General features: G+C 34.7%; 1 protein-coding gene across 2 annotated transcripts in view; it reads left to right on the forward strand.

Annotated features, from left to right (window-relative positions):
* Positions 1-23,177, forward strand: part of MGAT4C (MGAT4 family member C) — a 302,954-nt gene that overhangs the window by 165,967 nt on the left and 113,810 nt on the right. The window contains exon 1 of one of the 2 annotated variants that reach the window (XM_056515971.1): positions 18,466-18,655. The exons of the other annotated variant lie outside the window; for it this stretch is intronic. The gene's annotated coding sequence lies outside the window, so the exon portion shown is untranslated. Of the gene's footprint in view, positions 1-18,465; positions 18,656-23,177 lie in introns of those variants that run through there. 2 annotated transcript variants of the gene reach the window in all.

Below are 23,177 nucleotides of genomic sequence, written 5' to 3' on the forward strand. Positions count from 1 at the left end.
AGGTGACATATTGCTCCCCACAGTAGTTTTAACAGTAGTCATTGTAAGACTCTGAAATCAAGGGAGTGCCTTGTCTGATGCTCATGCCTATTAAGTACTTCAAAACAAAGCTGTTATAAACAAAAAACCTAATATCACCATACTCTGATCACCAGGAAAAATGTTCTTCCCAATGTACACATACATACCATGTCTTTTTTATGCCCTATCACATTTCCTCCAGAATTATGCTTGCTAGAGAATAAAGAGAGGAATGTTTAGTGATTTATTATGAAAGTCAGAGTAAATCAGAAATACCAAAATGGAATTTTGATGTTTTTCAAAAAACATGTTCTTTAAGAAGGGGAAGACTGGCTTGCTATAAGAAAGGGTTAAAAGGAGCAGCTACACAAAATGCAGACAATGCTGAGAAGTGCATGGTTTCCTACCACCATCAATAAAAATGCAGCAGTTTGGACCTGGCTTGTTTAATATTTCACATGAAGAATCCTCAGAGACTGACTCGACAGACACAGCATTTTTGGAGTAAACCAACAACTTCGAAAGCAGAGAGTCACTGCTCCAGATGGTATATCCACAGAAGTCTGAAAAAGCTTAACTGTGCAGGGACTGAGCCAACAAGAGAGAGATGCAGTCCTTTCTCCCAAATGGCTCAGATGTTTGTGGGGCAGAAATTTTAACTGTGCACTGATTTCACTGAATACAAAGAATTGCTGAGGTTGGAGGGCACCTCTGGAGGCCACCTGGTCCCACCCTGCAGCTCAAGCTGAGGCCAGTTGCTCAGGACCAGATCCAGATTGCTTGTGAAGATCAGCAAGGGTGGAGACCACAGGTGCTCTGGGCAGTGTGTGCAATGTCCAGTCACCCTCATAGTAAAACAAGTGGCTGTTCCACTGATTCCATCCATGCTAGGATGGAATCTCCTGTGTTTCAGTTTATGTCCATTTGCCTCTTGCTCTCTTTGAATTATGAGTTTAGCAATATGTTTTATCTTTAAAAGTTATAATAGTTCCCTGAGAAATGTTAAACCAGTCAGGTCTTTACATCAATATGTGACAACTTGCTGTTCAGAAATAATTAAAAAATGGGACTTGGAATACCATGAAATAATGAAACATACCCAGTATGATCTCCAAAAAAAAAAAAAAACCAAAAACAAAAAACCCCAAACGAAACAAAAAAAAATCTTTCACTCAGTTCTTCATTTGAATTGTAGATGTCAAAAATGTAATGAATAACAGAACTTTGTATTCAGACTTGCAGAAGTTTGTTCATTTGGTTTCATACAGAAGAGCTTATAAAGAAAGCAAAATATTAATGGAAAGAGAGGCATTGAAGATATCTGTCTGTCTGTCTGTCTATCTATCTATCTATCTATCTACCTATCTATCTATAAAGTACATATATAAAATAGTATGTAAAATTACATATTTTTGACATTTTGGTCTATGCTGCTAACTACGTCTCTTAACATGTCCAGTTCCAAAAGTAGAATCTTTCTGTAACAAGCAGGGTGAAGAGCTTTTTAACAACAGCGAATTTCTATAACTCCCTTTCAGTTAAAAAAGATAATGAGAGGATTTTTAAATGTTTTGAATCATTGAGTGCATGCAAATCTCTGTTTCTGAGAAAATATGTTATTCATATGGCTAATATTGTGTGTACCAGATAAAATAATTGGGGGTGGTTTTAGTTGGTTTTTTAAATTATTTTTGAAGGAAATACTTTTATACCTTGCCAAGCACCAGCAACTCTTAATTTCTGGTATATCAGTGTCACAACTTGTATTATAAAATTTTACCTACAGACTGAAATTTTCAGGTTCCCCTTTTATTAGAAGAAACTAGATTTTCCTTTGGCCAAATATGATCATTATATTTAGATTCCTAGTGTGAAGCAGTTGCCTATTTTTTGTCCTCAATAATAGAGTCAATGATGGTATGTATAGTAAAGTTACCAGGTTTTTACATGTAAGATGGAAAAATTATCATTTCTTTATTGAATGCCATGTAAATATGAGAAGTTTTTACAGACCATTTAACATTTGCTAGAAATGGAGTCAGGCCAGAGAGAAAGAAAAAAAGAAAGATGTCCAAACATAGAACGTTTGTTCAGTAAATTGAAATTGAAGATTGAAAATGGAAAACTTTGATTTTAATCTATGTCAAAGGGTATATTTTAGCCTTTTTTTGTAATTTTAAAGACAAATTTTATGAAATATTTATCTTAGAAATTGATTATTTGCTTACTCTGCTTCTTGTTCACCCCAATCTTCTGATGTAATTACTGCTTAAGAAGACTGGGTTAAAAATGCAGTATTATATATTTGAGAGCCTTTATCCTCATATTTTACATTCAGAAAAGGTTGAAATACATTTTCAGAAACAGCCACTAGATGTACTGTGCAAACAACTACTTCATGTGACCTTGCAGAGAAAATATATTCCATGATTGCTGTAATCATCCAATTAAAAAAAAACAAAAACAAAAACAAAGCAAAACCAAATCAAAATAAAACAAAACAAAATCAGATTCTTTACATACCTTCCACAACATTTCTCAATGGCAAGCTAAAATCCTGTTCATGTTGCCCTGTGTGATGATAAGTCAGTCTCAGACATCTCCAGCTTGTAACTGAGTGTGAGGTACTGTGAAAACAATATCACTATAGTAATAAAAGACCTCCTATATAAAACATTAAATATGAATCAATCTATTTTATACTTACAAGCTAAAAATCTTATGTTTCAAGCTTTAGTTAATTCAGTCATCAAGATGTTAAAGGAGCTTAAGTCCAGCTTAAGTCCACATGTCCAGTGGTTCACAAATATTCCAGGATAAAACAGTAAATACCCTGCCACAATCATTTTTGCCAGTCCCTATAAGATAATTCAACCCTTAACCAGAAAGAGCAAGTAGAGTCATTGAGGGAGTTTGTGGGTGAATTTCCAAAGCTGTTCATGCTGAGCAGATTTTGTTGCACAGTTCAATTCATGATTCAGTACACAAAATAGTCAAGTACATAACAGCATAACTATCCATGAGGAAACTCACACTATGTCTCATTCAGAGAAACATTTACAGATGATGGTTTGGTGTTACACAGATAAAAATGCTTGGGGATTTGGGGTGGTTTTGGTTTTATTGATTGGATGATGATACTGATGTTTCCACAATTCCCCCATTAAATTAAATCATCTAGACTAAAATGAGGCTTTGAAACAAAAGAAGAGTTTTCCATTTTTGGAGAGTGAATGCTATGCTTTTCACTGATTAATGAGTTGAATATCTACAAGAAACTCAGAAAATAAATTTCAGGTAAATCTCTGAAGCTTTAATATGTACTTGGACTGAGTGAGCAGTGTATAAAACAAAGAAGAAATCAAAAATGCTAATTGTTTTTCATTATTTATATAATTGTGAAGGGAAAACCATAATGAAATCAGGATTCTGTGCCTCATCAGAGTTGTGAACTGATTCCAGATATCTGCTCTGGGTTCTGTTGTACCTTGCCATTTTATTTAAAGATTTAACTTTCTGAAGTGCGCAGCTTCATCTAAAGGACTCTCGAGTTAAGTCAGAGGAAAAGAACATAGAGAAAGCAAAAAATGTGTGTTTATAAATATAGTGTTTGTATTATAAATAATGTTTAGCAATTTAGTAGTGCAAGACTAAATACATATAGTTAAAATTTTTGGAAAATTCATCTAATATTGCACCAATTTTATATAGCTATATACCAAAAACAATTGTTGTGCATATATTTTTAATATTAAAGGTAAAATCCTGTATCTAACCTTGACGTCATTGTTTTCCTGGATTTTATTGACCTTTGAATATTAACTCCAATACTAAAATATGCCATAACTAAATACACAGAAAAAGAAAGTGTGTTCTGTTTTCACTGATTGATCTAAAAACAGAACTTTGTTCAGCATGTAGCCACAATATACTCTTGGCTGGAACAGCACCAGATTTAACAACAGAGTGAATGTTTTTCACTTTTCCTAGGTAATGAAAGTTTTAAAATCCCTATTATCAAAGTTCAGTTTGTTGTGCAAGGATACAGGACATCAAAAACACAAGGAAAAAAAGAAAATAAGACAATCATTCTGCAAGACTAGAAAAAAAGCTGGATGAGAATTTGTTTGAAAAATCTTTAGAAATATTTTTCTTTCTTACAATCTGAGTGTCCATGTCTGTAAGACAGTTGCATACTCTTAAGTGTGTTTGTATGTAAATGTCAAAAAGAAGGAAACTTCATATATATTTTATTAACAACTTAGTCAGTACCTCACTTCAGAGGTTTTTTTATGGTCTTTTAAATAAGTATGATTATGGTGAAGTTATAAGAACTATGCTATGTTATTTATTTTCATGAGCAAAACTGGTCTTCCTTAAGTCAACTGAATTCTTTGATGGTTGTATGTACAATTAAAAACTAATATATATCCCCAGATTCTTTCATTTTCTGTTCTGCCATCCTTTGCCATATTTTTTGATTAAATTCTGTGTTCACGTTTTTATTTTTATTTTAAAGAAATAAAAATAATTGATAGATATAAAATATAGTAAGCATCTGTGGATTAATTCATCATACATCATAACTTTAACAAAAGTCCTGTGCCAACCTGTAGTGCCAGAGAGGAATTTAGTGGAGTACAGATTTAGATATAATTGGCAGTTAGCTCAGCATGCTTTTTTCCTCTGGTATAATATGCACTAAGTACCACTGGTTGCTTTGTTTTATGCTGCTTTTTTAACCATATCTGTGGGGAAGAGAGAGTAAAACAAGTTTACTTTCCTAGTAAAGCCTCCCAGCTTCAGTGTCATTAACAGTGATAGAAACCAAGAAATAAATTAGCCACTTGAAGCTAATGAATGCACTTACTCATTTAGGATGTTTTGCTCACAACTTAGAAGGTCTCATTTATTTTTTTTTTTTCATTATACCCTGGTCTTATTTCAATTCATTCCAAATAATCACATCCCAAAGTCCTGTTTTTCCCTCTCTAACCTGGTGACCAGATGTAGCACTGCATGCTTTCCCAAGGAAAAAAAGGCTCTGGCACAGCCTGAGCCCCAAATGCCAGGCCCAGGTAATCCTATTCACACATGCATGTGCATGGTTTGTATTCTCTAGCTTGGACATTTTTACTGGTCAATCTGTGTGCTCTCGTAGCCATGTGATTTCCTAATGATATAAAATTTCTAACTCATATTGATCCCACATCCTACTGCCCTTCATTACATCCTTGGAGATCAGTGTGCTCCTCTCAGGACACATTTGTCATTCATTACTAACGCAATAAAAGCCCTGGAGTCCTAGAACAGGAGAGTCTTGCCTTTTACTTTTCTGCTCTCTCACTATTAATAGATAACTCCCAGCTGCTATTTCATTTTTCTTCTGTCATGAAAGCTGGAACTACATGATTAAAATGGCATGCAGCTCTAAAACTACTATCAATTACACTAATTAAGGTCAAATAGAATTGAACAGCACTCTTTGTGGAAAACAATGAAAGCAATGTAAACCACTATTAATTTAAGGACATCATATGTACATATGACAGTTTCTACACATCTTTTTATTAATTATTTTTAGGTAGTCTCTTATGATGACTTCTCTATTATGTATTTTGCTCTTTTCCATCTGAGAACAGAATCTCCCAGATGGAGATTTTTTACTTTTCTTTTAACTGTGTAAGTAGGAATGACCTCTTTTTATTACAAAAACGATTTTTTGGGGTTTTGTTTGTGCAAAGAAAGCTCATTATAAATTTTTAACATTTGCCATCCCTGCAGCTACAAGGAGGATAACAAGTCAAGAGGACTTGACAGACCTGTAAGAAATATGTTCTAACTAGGTCTAAAATCTAGTTTTACAATGGAAAATGCATGTTTCCTCTGAGTAGCTGTCCCTCAGTACTGTCTGTCTGAAAGACACACTGCAGGAAATTACATGTAGCAGAATATACATAATCTAAGAGACTATTTGAAGGAAAGGAATGTTCTGACTTCTGTTTTCTATCATGCAAATTATTTTCATTCTGAATGAGAAAGAAGCTGAAATTTGCCTAAAGGAATTAAAAAAATAAAACAAACCACCAAAAAATCTGACTTTAAATATTTCAAATTATTTATTTTAAAGAGATGGCATTTTCTTCTCTTTACTGAGATGTCCTATGTAAGCCATAATATCTCTCCTCATCTGCATGCAGTCATCTTCAAGTAAATAGTCATTCTGCTGAACCAGTAGGGGGCTGCAAGGAAGATATTTTCCATTTTAAAGGATACTCAGAACTGGAACATGTTTCCTCTCTTTATATCAGCAGTGTTCAGTCCTGACCATCACAGTGAATTGCTGTTTTCCTGCATGTCAGTGACCAGGATTCTTGAAGGCAGCTGAACGAAATTATTCAACATGGAAAGTAACTGTGCACAAAAAATTTCATCCTTTTACACAATAATCTTGATGAACAGTTCTTTAAATGCAAACCATGGCTGGTTCAAAGTACAAAAGAGTATTTCACAATGGAAAATAAGAAATATCAAGTAGGAATCCCTTCTTTTTAAGTTTTTGAAGCACAATCATTGTCTTTTTATGAGTGTTCTTAACTAGTGCTTCAAGAGGTGGAATAATGCCAACAGAAAGAGAAAGAGGGTGAGGTGTTTAAAAGAGGTGCTTGAAAATAAAGGGTCATAGTTAGCAGCAATGACTCATTGTAACACAAAATGCTCTGTGTTAAATTATTCAGACTAGATGGGTGTTGTAATTAAAAGTAGTTACCATTCCTCCCTCATAACATCCCAAAGAACTTTTCTTAATGAGTAGGATAATTTCATTAATGTATTTTTAGTGATCAAAAATTTAGAATGGTCTAAGTTTAAATTTCTTCTAAATGACCCCAAATTAACCTACAGAGACATTTCACTCATAAGAGATGTTTTGGTACACAGTGGAAGTTCCAAATGAAATTTTGAACCAGTCTCATTTAATCTACAAAGACACAACTTAAACAAATAAAAGCTGCACTAGTTTAAATCTGGTAGAGATTCAGCCTCACCTAACTTGAAGGCAATAACTAACATTTTGTTGTTGATTATGTGTTCCCTATCAGCTTGAGGCAAAGGTAAATAAAAAGATTGAGGTTTTTTATACTAGTATACTAGTATATTTTTTACTACCTCTATAGATTTAGGAGCAGGCCTTCATTTGGTAGATGCTCTTTCTAACTTTTTTTCACCAGGATACTGGTGAGTATTGCTGTATTGATATGGGTAATGTAGCTTAAAATGGTTCTGATGTAAAATGTGATTTTAAAAATTCAGACTTGAGTCACTTAGTGAGCTTAGGGCTCACTCAGCAACAGAAACAATGACTGTAAAAGATCTTAAGCATGGAGGTTGACCAAAGGTCTGAAATGATATCTTGGAGTTCTGAAATATGAAATAAACAAACATTTCAACCAGCTCACAAAACAGACTTAGAACTTACCTTCAGTTTTTGGTGAATCCACAAAGGGCATTTTATTTCAGCTGTTGAGTTCAGTTCATGTTAATAATTTCAAGCCAATTGAATAGATAAAGGGAAGAAGCACTCAAACATCCATCTTGTAAATAAGAATACTGATAAGTAATGTGAAGATTAATTTTCAATTTTTATTATAAGAGATATCATTTATATCAACTTTGAAAGTTCATTAAAGTCAGATGGTTTGGATTGGTTTATGTTAGGGTTGTTTATTTTTGTTGTTTTCTTTTTTTCTCCCCAGAGGGCTTCTTTTGGGATGTACATATCTAAGAGTAGCAAACAAATTGACAGGGGAAACTCTAATGACAATCTCATTTGTATGCACAGTGATAACATACAGTCTGTTTAAAGGCTGCTGTAGGACATAGACAATTCACAGACTTTGTTCCTACCTTTTGCCAGAGGGATGAATTACAGCCACACTGCAAATTTGATTGCTCACAGAGAGCATGTGGGAGGAGAGCTGTGTAGCTAGAGGCTCAGAGTCCACCTCACTGAGACAAAACAGAAACAAAATGAAAAAAAAAAACAAAAACAAATAAAACATAAAATCAGTAAAAACTGAAAAAAACACATATGTGATGGGAAAGGGACACAGAGGTGAAAGAAACTCTGTCCTAAAGCAATAGATTATTTGCTTAAAATTCTATTTCTTGATATGTTACTCTTTTAGAAATTTCATGGAAATTAATAAATGGTGGAAAGGAAATTGTAATAAAGTATTCCCTCATCTAAATAAAAATTAATATAAACTGATTAAAAGAAACTTAATTTTATTCAAGGGAAAAAAACTGGGCTCATCAATTCAAGACAGAAAGCAAAAATAGGTATGAAGATTAATTTTAAGTCAAAGAAAGGTAGAAAAGGTCATAGAGATTATTAATTTCAGAAAAGAAAAGATAAAATAGGATTCAAATTTTATTAAGCAGATCCAAAACAGATGGAGTATACGAGTTATTAAATTCCATAAGAAAACTCAGAATAGATAATATTTATATAATTTTGTAACTTAAAGTAAGGCAGAAAATAATCAAAAAAGGGACTAATTATTAACTGAATCCAAAACAAGGTTATATCTTAAGGTATACTTTAGAATCCAATTTGGGAATTTTTTAGATTAAAGGTTAGTGTGGAAAACATGTTTTGGTTTAGCAGTGGTGGGGGGGAAATCCTCTACCCATGAAGTCAGTACAGTCAAATACTGATGTCTGTTTGACATCATTTCAAGCAATTCCTCAGTTATGTATTTTAAATAGGAGGAAAACATGTTACTGTGACATAGTTATCATGTCCTGAGAAAGCAAAAGAGTCACTGACTCAGCAATGTATAGAGAGGACTCTAAAAGTTTTATGTCTAAGAAAGATATGCTTTACAGAGCATACTGGGTTTGTGTGGCCAGGTTTGGGTGCTGCAGGGGTGGCTTCTGTAAGAAGCTGCCAGAAGCTTTCTCCATGTCATACAGAGCCAGTCCTCAGTGGCTCCCAGATGGACCTGATGCTGGCCAAGGCTGGGGCAATCAGCAGTGATGGGAATGCCTCTATGGCATATTTAGGAAGGGAAAAATAAAAGTTATTGCTCAGATATAACTGTGGCCAGAGAAAAGAATTGTCAGAGCACATGAGAGGAGCAGCTCTGCTGACAGCAAGGTCAGTGCAGAGGGGCAGGAGTGCTCCAGGTGCCAGAGCTGAGATTCCCCTGCAGCCCATGGTGCAGAACAGGGTGAAGCAGCTGTGCCCCTGCTGCCCATGGAGAGATATGAGGAAGCAGAGATCCACCTGCAGCCCATGGAGGAGACCCATGCCATAGCAGGGGAATGAATGGATGCTCTGAAACCCTGGAACAGGCTGGAACAGGCTCCTGCCAGGGCCCTGCAGACCTGGGGAGAGAGGAGCCCATGCTGGAGCAGGTCTCCTGCTAGGACCAGTGACCCCATGAGAAATGAACACAGTGCAGCAGGTTGTGAAGAACTGCTGCCTTGGGATGGACTTACACTGGGGGTTTCATGGAGAGCTGTCTCCCATGGGAGGGATCCCAGGCTGGAGCAGGGGAAGGTCTCCTCTGCCAGAGCAGTGTCAGAAACCACCCGTGGTGAGCTGACCACAACCTCCATTCCTGTGTCCCTGTGCTGCTGGGGAGGAGAAGGAGGAATGGGTCAGGGGAAGGGGGTTTTAAGATTTGATTTGCTTTTCATTACCTTGCTCTGATTTTATTAGTGATAAATTCATTTAATGAACCTAGGTTGAGTCTATTTCACCCACGACAGCAATTGGTGAGTGATCTCTCACTGTCCTTACCTTGATCCATGAACATTTGTTATGTTTTTTCTCCCCTGTCCATTTGTGGAGGGGAGTGATAGAATGGCTTTGTTGGGTGCCTGGCATCCAGACAGGGTCAATTCACTAGACACAAACAAACTAAAAACCTACTTCCTGGAATTAATTACAAGCAAGCAAAACAGAATAGAATTTAGATAGAATTAGTGGATTATATAATTTCATATAACAAAGAAAGTGTTACAAATTTGCAAGTGCAGTGAATGCTAACAGGTGCTAGTGGACACAAATAATTAATCAATGTGGCTTTCAGAAATAAGCAAGAGAGAAAAACTTAAGGTCTAGCATAGGATGCAACTCCTATGTTTTCATGTTCATATTTCTCAGATTTTTCTTTTGAGAACATAGAATTTCAGTTTTATGCAGTATGAATCAACAAACACTCTGCTCTAGATATCCTAATGTCAACTTCAGACAAAAAAAATTGTTTCACAAAATTAAATCTATTAAAATCTCATGCTCACAATTGAAAAGCAAACATATTATGGATAAGTCCCACCTCAGAGAGCACACGTACTATCACAGTCCTGCTGATGAAAATAGCCATATATTTTTGGTTTTCTTTCCTTGGTGTATTTTAGGTAATATTGAGACAATAAAACATCATATTGATTACTGTTCTTCCTGTGCTTCATCTACAAGTGCAAGATCTATATGTAATTTATGCTCACACTCCATAGACTTACAATAACTGGGATTATTTTACCTCACAGTTTAGTTTTTTAAGTACACATCAAAAGGGAAAACATGTAAAACATACAGTCTTTGCAAAGCTGGTTTTAGGGTTTTTATAAATTGCTGTTTAGTTGCCTGGCCTGAAGACCTTGGATGAGGAGGGTGCAGATCTCCTGTAACTCCAGTGTTTACCTGTCACTTCTCAGAAAGGAGAGTTCAGCTACACAGACATATTGTTGCTGCAGATACCCTTGGCCATCTCAAAAAATATTAAACATTATTTAGAACAACTCTTGTATTTAGGCAACTCTATCTGTCTAAAGATACCTATTGTTAAGCAAACTGAATTTATTTATGGGCTCCAATGTTGGCATTGATTAGCTCTGCCTGTTATAAAGTGAGATAAGATACCTCACTCACATGTAGATACCTGAACTTGTGAGTGTTAATTTAAAACTGAATCCCTTATAAAGCAGAGACTTACCATTTTAAATAATGCAGACTGATTTAAACCAAGAAAGATTTAATCTACCAGGTTAATTGAAAATTCCTCCCAAAATTCAACTATTTTGTGCAGAATGGTTTGACCAGATTTAATTACTAAAACTCTTCTAAAGCCTAAGATGTTATCATTTTAATAGACTGTGTTTAATAAAATAGTGGTTAATATTGTATCTTGTATATGCTTTTCAATCTACAGGAAACTTTATGTGTGCTTTACTGAATAATAATTTAAATTGCATCTCAGTGTTGTAACATTCAAAACATTATCCATGATGGCAGATAATTATGATTTTGTCATAAAGTCATAGAATCATAGCATGTTTGGGATTGGAATGAACTTCAAAGATCACCTAGCCATGGGCAGGGACAACTTTCAACAGATTATATTACTGTAATCAAAATATCCAAGCTGACTTTGTATACTTCCAATGACTGGGCACCCTCAGCATCTCAGGGCAATGTATTTTAGTGTCTCACCACACTCATAGTAAAGAATTTCTTTCTTCTATTCAATCTTAATCTACCATATTTTAGTTTAAAATTATTTTTCCTCTCCTGTCACAACTGCTGTTCCCTGAAAGTAGTTTTATTGAGCAGTATTTAATACTTGTACTAATAATATTTTTTCATATTTTCTTCTACTACCTTCAGAAAATCTACTTAAAAATATGCCTAAATGCATTTTATGACATACCTCATACACCATATATAACTTTGTATATTAATATGAATATAACAGCAATTCACTATTGTTTTTAAATGTACCTCTCTAGTCACCAACAGAGACCACTGACAGCAAGCTGTCTTATCCACTCCTGTTTCTCAAACCAATGTCAGGATGCAGATAATGTCTTCAAGACTAAATCACTTCATATGTCATTGTCCTCAAGGTCTCTGTCTTGTGTTTAGTATTCCCTTAGCAATCAACACGGAAATGAACACCTTGCTTAGTATCCTCCTTAAATTTTTTTTTTTTTTCTGTATTTTCAATATGCTTACTTTAATAATGTAATGACTGTATTAGATATTGCTATACATGATTTTGAAGTAACCTTTTTTTGTGTATAAATAACAAAAATGCAGTTATTTGTCAGTTCAAATTTATCTTGACATTTACACATCAGGAAGGTTGTTTGGTCAGTCAGCACAGCACTGTGACTCAATCAGTCACCTCTGCCTTTTTAGTGTGACATGGTTTTGTACACTGTCATGCTAGCTGCAGAAACATGATCTTCATTTCATACTGGCTCAAAATCTCCTGGTAAAACACCAAACACTGGCATATTTATTCTGAATAATTTCCTCTTTGATAAGTTTTCAGCTGAACAACTGAAAAAGTTGCTGTGTGAGGGTGAAACTCAGGAACAAGCTGAATCCCAGTGTGAAGGAGGAAGGGTTGTACAAGCTTGTACATTATTATGTCATGTGATGCATTTATAACATAATTTTTGTCTTTTGGAGACTGTCATTAATATCCAGTACCTTTAGTATCTCTTGCAAATTGGCATTTGGCATGCCAACACTGGAAAAGTACAGGAGATGGATGCCTGTATCATATCTTGTAGTGGTCATGAGAGGTGTTCTCAAAGATCAGTATTTCAGACTTTGATCTACAAAAATTGCCTTTATCTGCTGATCTAAATGTTAGCAGAGTCCCCCTCACAATAGCAGTGACTGAAAATTCTGCTCCAAATGGTCAACTATCTGACAGGTCAAGATGTTGAAATGAACATTAGTATTCAAAGCACAATTTTTAGTAAGTTCTACTCATTCTTTTACCCCTGTGACTTTGGGTAAACTATATTACACAGCAATCAGTTCAGGCACTGCTTTTGATCTTTCTATTTGGGGTTACACTCCCAGATAATGTCATCAAAATGGAAAAAAATTTGTATTTTAAAATTCAGGTTATATTCTGATTCCTGTGTGTGAAATCATTATGAGTTTTTTCTCTAAAGTTTGTCCTCACCAAATAGTACTTCAAAATTAAATGCCTTATCTAGGTATCAGTAATGAAGCAATTAATTATCAAAATATAATAGACAAATATTTGCAAGATTTCCAAAGCAATTATGGAAACTAGGTGCTAAACGAGTGGTTTGCAAAATTATCCTGTTTTATGTTGAAATTTTGTGCAACTATGCTCTTTTCAGTTTTATCAGAACTTTTTTCCCTGACATCCAATAATTCTTAGATCTAAAAATTTTTCAAAGTTTTTCTATGAATACCATACAGCTCTGGAATTAAATTTGTAAAATGTTTCTCTGAAAGTTCCAGTTAGTGAAAAATCATAGCCATTTAACAAGGAGATGCTTGTGACCATCTTGTGACCAGCTGAAGTATTGCAGTGACATGATCATCAGAGAAGTAGAAAAGAATTCCACATTTAAGTAGCTTTTTTTCTGAAAATTTTTCTATTCAGCGTAAAAAGTCAGTCTTCACATTTGTTTTTTCTTATTGAGAATGCTGAAAATTCTTGGCCCAGGTAGCTTTATTACTTCATTCTTATCCATATAAAATTGCTTGGGTTTTTTTGGTGGCTTTTTTTAAGTTTAAATAGACCCTCACACAGTAGACCCAAAATAACAGCTGACTTGTGCTGACATGGAACATCTCCCCCACACACACACGCACAGAAAAGTTGAAAGCCTTTTCTCCTGACACTTTTCACAGTTTAGTTTATGGAGTGAACATGTACCTTTGTGACATAAATGTGTTTTGACATTCTCTGACGAAAGCCCAGCACCTCTTTCATGACAATACCCTGACGAGCAGAGTGCTGCTGCAGTTGCCTATGTGAACCACACTCACTCTGGGACTGTAATTTGTACTGAATCACCTGCTCTGACATAACTGAGTTCAGGCTCGTGTCATGCCTTGGACAGCTTGTCTTACCTGCACAGAAGTCTAAACTACCTCCAATTGCCTTTATCCTTCTATCATAGAAGTCTAACTGTCTCCAGTTGCCTTTATCCTTCTATCAGATCACCTTTTCTCTTTAGACCCTTTTAATCTACTTCTCTTCTGCTGCTCACCTCAATCTAGGCAAATGCTGCTGTGACCTAGGCTGCCAAACATGATCTTGTACTCTGGAATTTCACACCTCAGAGTTGTGCTTTTCCCATTGTGTAAAATGTGCCTCTAAACCATGAATCTTGGCCCTGCTGCCTTTTTAACAAGTTACTGCCCATTAGCTGATCCATGACAACCATTCATACATGTACTGCTGCTTAAAAAGGGTTCGTCTCTTCTTCATTAAGATCTAAGTTACATCAATCAGATCTGCATTTACTACAGCCTGTAAGCTCCTGTGCACTGATTTATAATGATATGTGCAAAGGGCCTTGATCAATGATAAATTTTAGGAAACTCAGAATTCCTTACTCTTCTCTGAGGGATCAGTGGTTCCGCTCCAGAAGTGCCATCAAAGTCTGCACACAGACAGGTAGCTAGGCCAAATAATTTCCTTTGAAATGTCTATCCCTTGAGAAAACTATTTCCACATTAAATTATGCATTGTTTCAATAAAGCTTCATTTTAATTTACTGGGTTTCACTGATGAAGAAAATGCTTTCACATCTACTCTTGCTAATCATTTCAGCTGTGAGTGAACCCCTTGAAAGGAGCTAGACCCTGTTATTTATATTTTTCTGTATTTTATTAATTTCAAAAGGCACAAATCGTTATTGATCCTGATACATATAAATATCTCAGCATTTTTAAACTTAGAAATAAAGGTACCTATTAGATTTCAGTAACATAAATGAACATTCTTGATGAGTTTAGATATAAAGCAAATTAAAATAGATCATTACCTAGAGAGGAAACTTATTAACCTGTTTCCTTTAGGCAAATAAGCATTTCCTTTTTTCTCAGTGAAACCTTTCATACTCTTTAAATTGAATCTGTTAAAAGTTATGCTGGGTTTGATGGCCTAGAAATTAAAGAATGAAAAACATACAGATCTTAATGGCTATTCTTTCAAAACTCTAAAACTAAAGACTTTGCTGTTAAGTATTCTTCTTAGCCTTCTTAACTTGGGTAATTTCACCTCAATATTGGGGTTAATTATTGCATATCTATTGTGCTTGTTTGGGGATTTTTTAAAAATTCCAACAGAGATAGAAAATCATCTCTGCTATAAAATGAAAAAAAAAAAAAAAAAATTACCAAGTTACGATTTTTAAGTTGAACATTGCTAAAAGGAGTGACCATGCAAACAGAGCTGCCATCTTGTGGATAAAAATATCCTAAGAGCTCATAGTTTGTGTTGCCTGAATGCAGGAGGAAAAAATGTTTATAATAGTCATCAGGTCTACCTGACTTGGCATTCATCTCATGTACAGGATGATGAGAGCTGTAATTTTGATCTTACACAATCAATCTCTAAAAACTCATCACCTGACTGAGTTCTAATTTCCCCAAAAATCTTTAAACCTAGCCCTTCCAATATTAATAATGTATAGGTTAAGCAGCACCAAAGAATCACTTGTGTTTTTCAATTAGTGTTTGGAGCAGAACTATGTTTTGTAATATAAATAATTGGTTTAACCATTAAATTGATGTGACAGGAATAATTGTCAAGCAATTAAATGCAATAATGATTTCAGCTCATGGGAAATATATACTCATAAACCTGAGTTTCACTTTGCTCAAGGACTAAAATATCTCCTCTAGTTAGATTCTTCAGCATTATTCATACATCTATTAATATTAGGTTATAGAAAGAAAAACAGGTAGTTATTGAAAATCATTAGTCACTTCTCTTTCATTTTCATGTTCTTTCCTTCTTTCTTTTTCTGTGTGATTTGAACTTGAAACTAAAAACTGCCAAGAAATATCACTGCCAACAGCACCTTTGTTGTCTGTGCCAGGTGGGAGAGTTGACAAGCCAAGCTTTTCAGATGTGGAACTCGTGGCACAACAATAGGAGTGTATCAATTCTGTGTTCCTGGATTTCACACACAGTCATGCTCTGAGTGCTTGTAACCTATGTTTATTTTATTGAAAAGATTTTTCTTTTAAAGAAATGGCCTTACAGCTTTTTTTCTAAGTGACTTGCTATTATTGCATATTTAAAGGTGTAATTTAAATCCTGTCATGGATTTTCATTATTTGTGTTTTGAACTGGTGATAAGCCATGTGTGAAAGCATGTGAAAGTGTGAAAAATGTTGTGTGACTTAATTAGGATTATGGAAGTGCTCTGTTATCTACAGCTGTTACTTTGTTTAGCCTGGATCTCCAAATTCTTGCATAGTTTTAAAAATACTGGCGATAGATAGTTTTTGAAACAAGGAGCATGGAAAAATTAATAATTTATCAGTAAATGAATAAATAGTTCAATTTCAATACATTCATTAATCATATATTACTGCAGAAAATGTCAAATTTTATGGGTCATTTACTAAAAAGTATTCCACACTAATAATCCAAATTAGCATTGATACTATACTTTCTAATTACATTTTCAAAGTTACTGCTTAGTTCATGAAGCATAGGTTCTCTATTATCACTGAAGAATAACAAACTTTATGAATGCTGAGAGTTTTGTAAAAGTATGGCACTCTACCATTAAAGATGGTCTAGCAGGTAATTAGTGAGTGATACTCTCTTTAAAGCTATAAAGTGTACTCTATATATGAATAAAAATGCATAGAACTTTAATTCATGGTTTTAAGATTAATTAGATATGGGAAATCCAAGTATTTTTCATACTGAATCAATCAGTGTAATAAAGTTTTGGCAACAATGTGTCAGTTTGGTCTACAGTATATATACCATTAAATATTCAGGAGAATATAACTTTTGTATATGATACATCTAAGCATACTTTATCTCATCAATAGTTCTTTTCTTTACAACTCATGATGCTACATCTTATCTTTATCATTAATCATACAATAGCAAATCTGACATTCCTGATTTCCAATTTAGTTTTTTCTGACCTGAAATTAAGTTTTGTCACTTTGCATTGTAATGAATATATTTTATAGCTATTTCCATTTGAACTACCATGTTTTCTGAGCAGAAATAACTGAATAAAGGCTTTCATTTTGGCCTAAAGAGTGTTTTGACTAATAAGTTAGCCTCCAGATCCCCACACAAAACTGGTGTCTATTAAATTCCAGGGATTTAATCTCCTGAGTCTCTAAAACTTTGTGAAAGAACCACAGAAAAATAACAGAGCTCTTTATCAAGTTTATTCTGGAAATCTTATCTTACATATATTTTAGATTAAGTTAAACCATGTTTAATGATATTTCTTTTTTCCTGGGTTTTTTTGTTTTTTTTTTTTTTTTTTTCTGCTTGGTGTAGTTGGTTCTTTGGTCTTGTTTTCCCCTCAGAGAACAAACTGTGCAACAATTTTTTTTTTTTTTTGAGGGTTGGATAGCAGTCCATAGATAAACTAGTGTGTTATATCATTTAGTGTAAATACATTTGGGATCAGGTTCCTATCCATTTAAAGAAAGCATTCATTTCCCAAGATTAAAAAAAAAGTTGGCACAGAAGAAAAGATACAAATACAACATGTGATAAGACATTTTTTTTGCATTTTTCTGTAGAGTAATAGGATTTTTTTGCCACTTAAAGGTGAGAGATCAAAATATTAATTTATGGAAAAAGCATATTGACTGATTTGGACTAATTTTAAAGTTCTCATGATTTATGATACTGCCTGTAACATAGCTAAATACTTTGTGTCACTGTATTTAGGACATCGTATATTTGATGTCCTACATCGTGTGTGTCCATACATCATACAATGTGTTTCATGCCTCATTTACTACAGAATATCTGGGCTGCTACTTAGCATTCAAAGAATAACTCTGCATGTACATTTGTGCATCTCTCTACTTTTCCTGTTAGTCTTAAATACCTAAAAAGATACAAGAATCAACCTAACATTGCAATAGCTCAATATTCTTGAATTTACACCCTTTTTCCAGCATGTGCCTTTATTAATCTCATGCCTTAAGGGGACACAATGCAAAATCATTAAAAATCTGAGTTCTCCAGGTGCTGCATGCATTAACCTTTCCTTTAATACCTCTCCTGTACAATATTTTGATGATTACTGTCATTTAGCAAACAGATGATGAAAATGCAGTTACCTGAGGGTCTTGTTTAATAATTTAGGCAAATTAGTTTTTAGAATTCATTTAATTGCTACATTAAAGTAGCTAAGCCACAACAAGCAGCCTGGTCCCCAAAGCAGGAGCTTCTCGTAGAATATAATTTCCTACGAGGGAAAAGAAAAAAAAAAAAAAAAAAAAAAGGTGGAAAAATTAGGAAGGCGCCACCTGTGTGTATGCATGCAGTGCTCCGAGGCACCTTCCAGCCGGCAGTTTAGGGTTAAGGGCCGGTCCAGGTGCGCAAGGCGATGCGCGCCCGGGGCCGCGCCTGACATCATCCCGGGGAGCGCCAGCCGGGCGGCAGCGCCGCGCCCAGCCCGCCGCACGCAGGGATGGAGGGAGGGAGGGATGCTGCCTGCTCCGCCGACAGAGCCGAGCACCCCGCTTCTCTGTGAGGCCCAGGCGGCGCTCAGGCTGCCTGCTCGCACACGGCGCTGCTGGATCCAGCCGAAGCAATTGTTTTCCCTGTGTCTGGTAAGAGTCGGGTCTGCCTTCTCTTTCAGAATAAAGGTGATGCGCCTAACCTGGGAGGGGAATTGTCTTCGTAGTTCAGAGGCTTAGCTGCCTATAATATGTAAAAAGCGGATTTTTAGTGGCAAAGAAGATATCTTTTAGAAAAGGGATGGTTTTAAAGGAAGAAGAAGTCTGTGTCTGGCAAACTCTACTTTGCAATATGGAAATAAATAGCCTTCATGTTTGTATTGCTCTTCAGGTGAGCTAAAGAGTTATTAGGCTGATAATAACATTGCACAGATCAGTCATTTAATACTTCTATATTTCATTTCTTTTCCTTTAACACTTGTGTTTTTCCTTTGAAATCTAGCTTTTGTTGATGAACAAAGAAACTGAGATTTAAGAAGAAGGAATTTAGTGTTGTAACAGGTTTGACAATGTTCTGGAATAGTTTTGCAGATAACAATCAAAAGCTGTGAAGAATATTACCAAGATTTTAAAGTTTCCAGTTCTGGAATTAGTTATAGTTACTTTGGTCTGCTAATTTCTGTAATCTAAAGTGCTAAGAAACTGAGTCAAAGATAAAAGTGTTCAATATACAGCATGCTGGTAGCAAAACACCCAACAGAGTTTTTTGTTTATATATATTTTTCCTGTTTATGCTCTGTAGCTCATCTTTAAAAGCATCTAATTCTGTAGCTACATAAGTGTATATATACAATTGTGTATATATTTTGCATTATTGGCAGGTTTGTGGCTTGTGCAGAGAGAGGAGGGAGAGGGTAAGGATTCTGTCTGCTTAACTTCTAGTTTTGCAACTGAATAAGTACATTTTAAAGCTTCTGAACCCATGTGGATTTAAGAGATTAGAAGTGACACTGACATTGACAAATCAGATTCAATAAAGAATCTAATTGACTGAAGGAGTTCAGGGGCTAATGTATGAAGAATCCAATAACCAGTTTAACTAGTCAAGTAGTGTACCTAATAGGAAATAATAAATAGCAGATTCCAGTTAATTTAAAAGCTTGATGACATTTACTTTATAGTGATTAGAATTCACTAGGTCACTTAAGAACCCTCTATCTTTATTTCAGTAATTAATGATTCTACAATCCATGATTCTACAATACAAAGTTTCAAATAATGACATATGTAGTGAGTATTATAAGTACTTGCAAAATTGAGATATATTGTCATTCAGTCTAGCTATGACTATCTCTGCTCTAGTCACTGTTAGAAGAATAATAGTTATTTTCATTTCAAACACCACTTAAGACAGTAGGGCTTCTCAGCTGCATCACACTTTTGTGCTTTTTACTAGTTCAGTCTTGTCTATGCTGTTCTTGGTACTTACCATTGTTAATCCACCTCTGGATAATAATGTGACAAACAGTCCCAGGCTTTTATTAAATGACATATCTATATTATGGATGGTGTTAGAAGAACATATTTTTGTTAAAGTGAAACCATTATTATTCTTTCCTGTCTTTTTACTAGCAAATTTTGCAGTGTGAGTTGACCATGGCCCATAGGGAGAGGAGTATTTAACTTTTTACTACTCTACCCTTCTTGCCTAGATCATTATTAAACTTGAATTTGTCTTATGCTAGTCTTGCAGCCATGCTTTTAATACTTTTTAATTTAAAGAAAAAGTGTTTTCACCTCTCCCTTGGTTACATACCTACCCATTGCATAGGTCCATGTCCATTATCAATGCATGGTTCTAGGCTATATGTCAGATCTCCCAATACTTCTGTTCCTACTCAGCTTAGCAGAATTTAAATATAAACAAATTATCTGTTATTTCTGCTAAAATAAAGTGTGATGCATATAACATAGATTTGAGGCTGACTTGTTACACTCTCACAATGTTGTGATCCAAAGCATTCAAAGACTTTTTAATAAGTGTGTCCTTTTATGTACCAATGCAAATTTTTGTATTAGATAGTAATCATGGAATTAAGCAAGCCAAGGAAACTTAATGACATGATAATCCAAACAGATAGCAATCAGCTTCTTATAGGAAATAACTTTCTTCTTTGGTTCAACCTTTCATAAGGAAGAGAAAGAGAAATATTTTCTGGTACACCATTTTAAGGAAAGAAAATATGGAGGATGTTTTATTTTCAATCAAAAACTAAATTTATCAGAAAAAATACGTAGAAAAACTACTTTTAAATAAAAACTGCTGTGTTCTTTTTTTCCCTCCCTTAAAATAATAAAGGTAACTGTGGTAATGCTAGCCCAAGGACTGCCTAGCAGATTGAACAGTGTTTTGGAAAAATGTCCCTCTAGTCTTCTACTTGGTTTTACTCTGTAGTTTCCATATTGCATCAATGGAGTGCTTTATTAAAGGAAGAATTAGCATGAGGTTGCTTGATTTTATGCATAGGCCATTTTGTTTGTCTCATTCTCTGTGAATGAGTCAACACAGACATTTTGACAATGACATCAGGTAACAGCCCTTACAATGAAGATTTGAGTCATTCCTCCTACACAAAATACTCTCTTCTCTTGTCAGGTAATTCTGAGAAAAGTGACAAAAGCAGTTTTTGGTTTTTTACATATTTTTTGCAAAAAATTCAATGTATTTAGTATTTCTTAGAATTAATAAAGGTGCCAGCTAAGCAGAAATACGATATTAACATCAGGTAACCATACAACTAGTAGTAAAAGCACAAATTGAAATGAATCCTTCTTCCTCTTTAACTGGGAAAGCAAAATTAGCCCTAGAAAGATACAAATTCAAGTAGTATTGCAATAGCACATTATTTTTGTATCCATTTGCGATAAGTACAGGAGACAGAGGAGTTTTTTCATGCTCCAAGCTTTGATCCTTGGGTTAGATTTTTGGTCTAAGACAGATTACAAGGACACTCCTCTAGGATCTTCCAAATTATAAAAACAGTCTTAAAATCTTGTGCTGCAAGAATCCTCCTTGTTCATCAGTAAGGTACTTTATGTGTAAGTGTGCCAGACGAGACCTGAGAGTTTATTTTGTTCCCTTAGATTTTTACCCTTATATTACACTACCCAAGGTAAAAAACAAAATAGCAACAACAACAAAAACCAAATAAACAAAAAACAACAAAAAAAAAAAATCCCACCAATCCTTTTCATCATCTATGGGGTGGTCATAGTTATGAGGAGATTTTTTTTCTTTTAAATTTTTCTCTTACCAAATTGAAAGGCAACAGGTATTACAGAGAGTATTTCTAAAGCAGAAGTGAGATGCAGATCTGCATCTGTCCCTCCAAGTCATTGTTTTCCTTTGGAAAGAACATATTGTGGATGTCCCCCAGTAAGATGCCTGTCTGGATGATGAAAGGAACAGTAATGTAGACCACACAGTACAGATACAACTTTTTCCTTCTCTCTTTTGTTTTGAATCTTAAATGAAGACCAGTGGATGTCCTGATACCTAATAAAAATTGTGCTAGGAGATGATTATGGTCAAGGTTTTAACAACTCAGATTTTAAAGCAGTTTTGCAACTTTAGTCTAGAGCTTTTGGCTACATATAGCATGGTGCTTTTTGTTTCCATAATTTGTGTTTTCCACACAAGTGTGACATTGTGAATGCATTGAGTCAATCCTTGGTTTAGTGATAACAGTTTTGGCTATTTTTATCCAGGAAGTTTCCTCTTCTAATCTGTGGAGAGAAAGAGGCATCTCCAAAAAAGAATTTATCTCATCACTAAGATATTTATTTCAGATAGATGAGCTGGATCACTCTGGAGGGGAAAATTCACCCCATATGGACAACCTGCTCAAATACTTTCAATTATGTGTCAAGCTTCCTGACTTTTAAATATTGTCTAATTAAGGCCTCTTAGATTTGAGTAGCATTCAATCCCACAAGTAACATAAATAATTAATGAATAAACAAATAATTATACTCATTATTTGTGGCACACAGTAGTCACAGTTACTGATTTCTGCAATAGATGAACTCTGGACTTAGTTTCTGCAAAAAACCAGCCCAGTGTATTTAATAAATCCTTTGTTGGGCCTATGATTTTGTTGAAGTAGTTTCTTGCAGTTTAAAAATACAGGCATGTAAAAGAATAAGATTTCAAACAAACTTGTGTTATGGCTTTTAAATCCAGATGTGTAGCTGGGAATTACTGGATACAGCTTAGAATTTTTTCTTAACTACCACAATCAATCTCTTAATAAACTTTGGATTTTAGGATCTTTACTTTCTTACCATGTTAACTAATTGAGAAGTAAAGGACTATAAAGCATAAAGAAGATTAGGAGGACTTTCAAGAAAGAAAGCAATATAAAACAACATTTCTTTTCCTATAAATTTAACAAAATAATGTGATCAAAAATCAAAGATTCAGAAGAGTGTTTCCAGAAAGAAACATAATCTCTTACAATATATCATCATAGAATAATATTACATTATTACTCACAAATGAGAAGTACAGCTTTCATAGTTTCCAAGCTGTACTTATCCACATCTCATGGTCCCCATTAATTTTTAACAATTGTCCTGTCACCAGTCCAGTGAGCTGTAGAAAATACTGTGGAGA

Source organism: Oenanthe melanoleuca, chromosome 1A, assembly GCF_029582105.1.
Source record: "Oenanthe melanoleuca isolate GR-GAL-2019-014 chromosome 1A, OMel1.0, whole genome shotgun sequence".
In the NCBI taxonomy this organism is placed as follows: Eukaryota; Metazoa; Chordata; class Aves; order Passeriformes; family Muscicapidae; genus Oenanthe; species Oenanthe melanoleuca.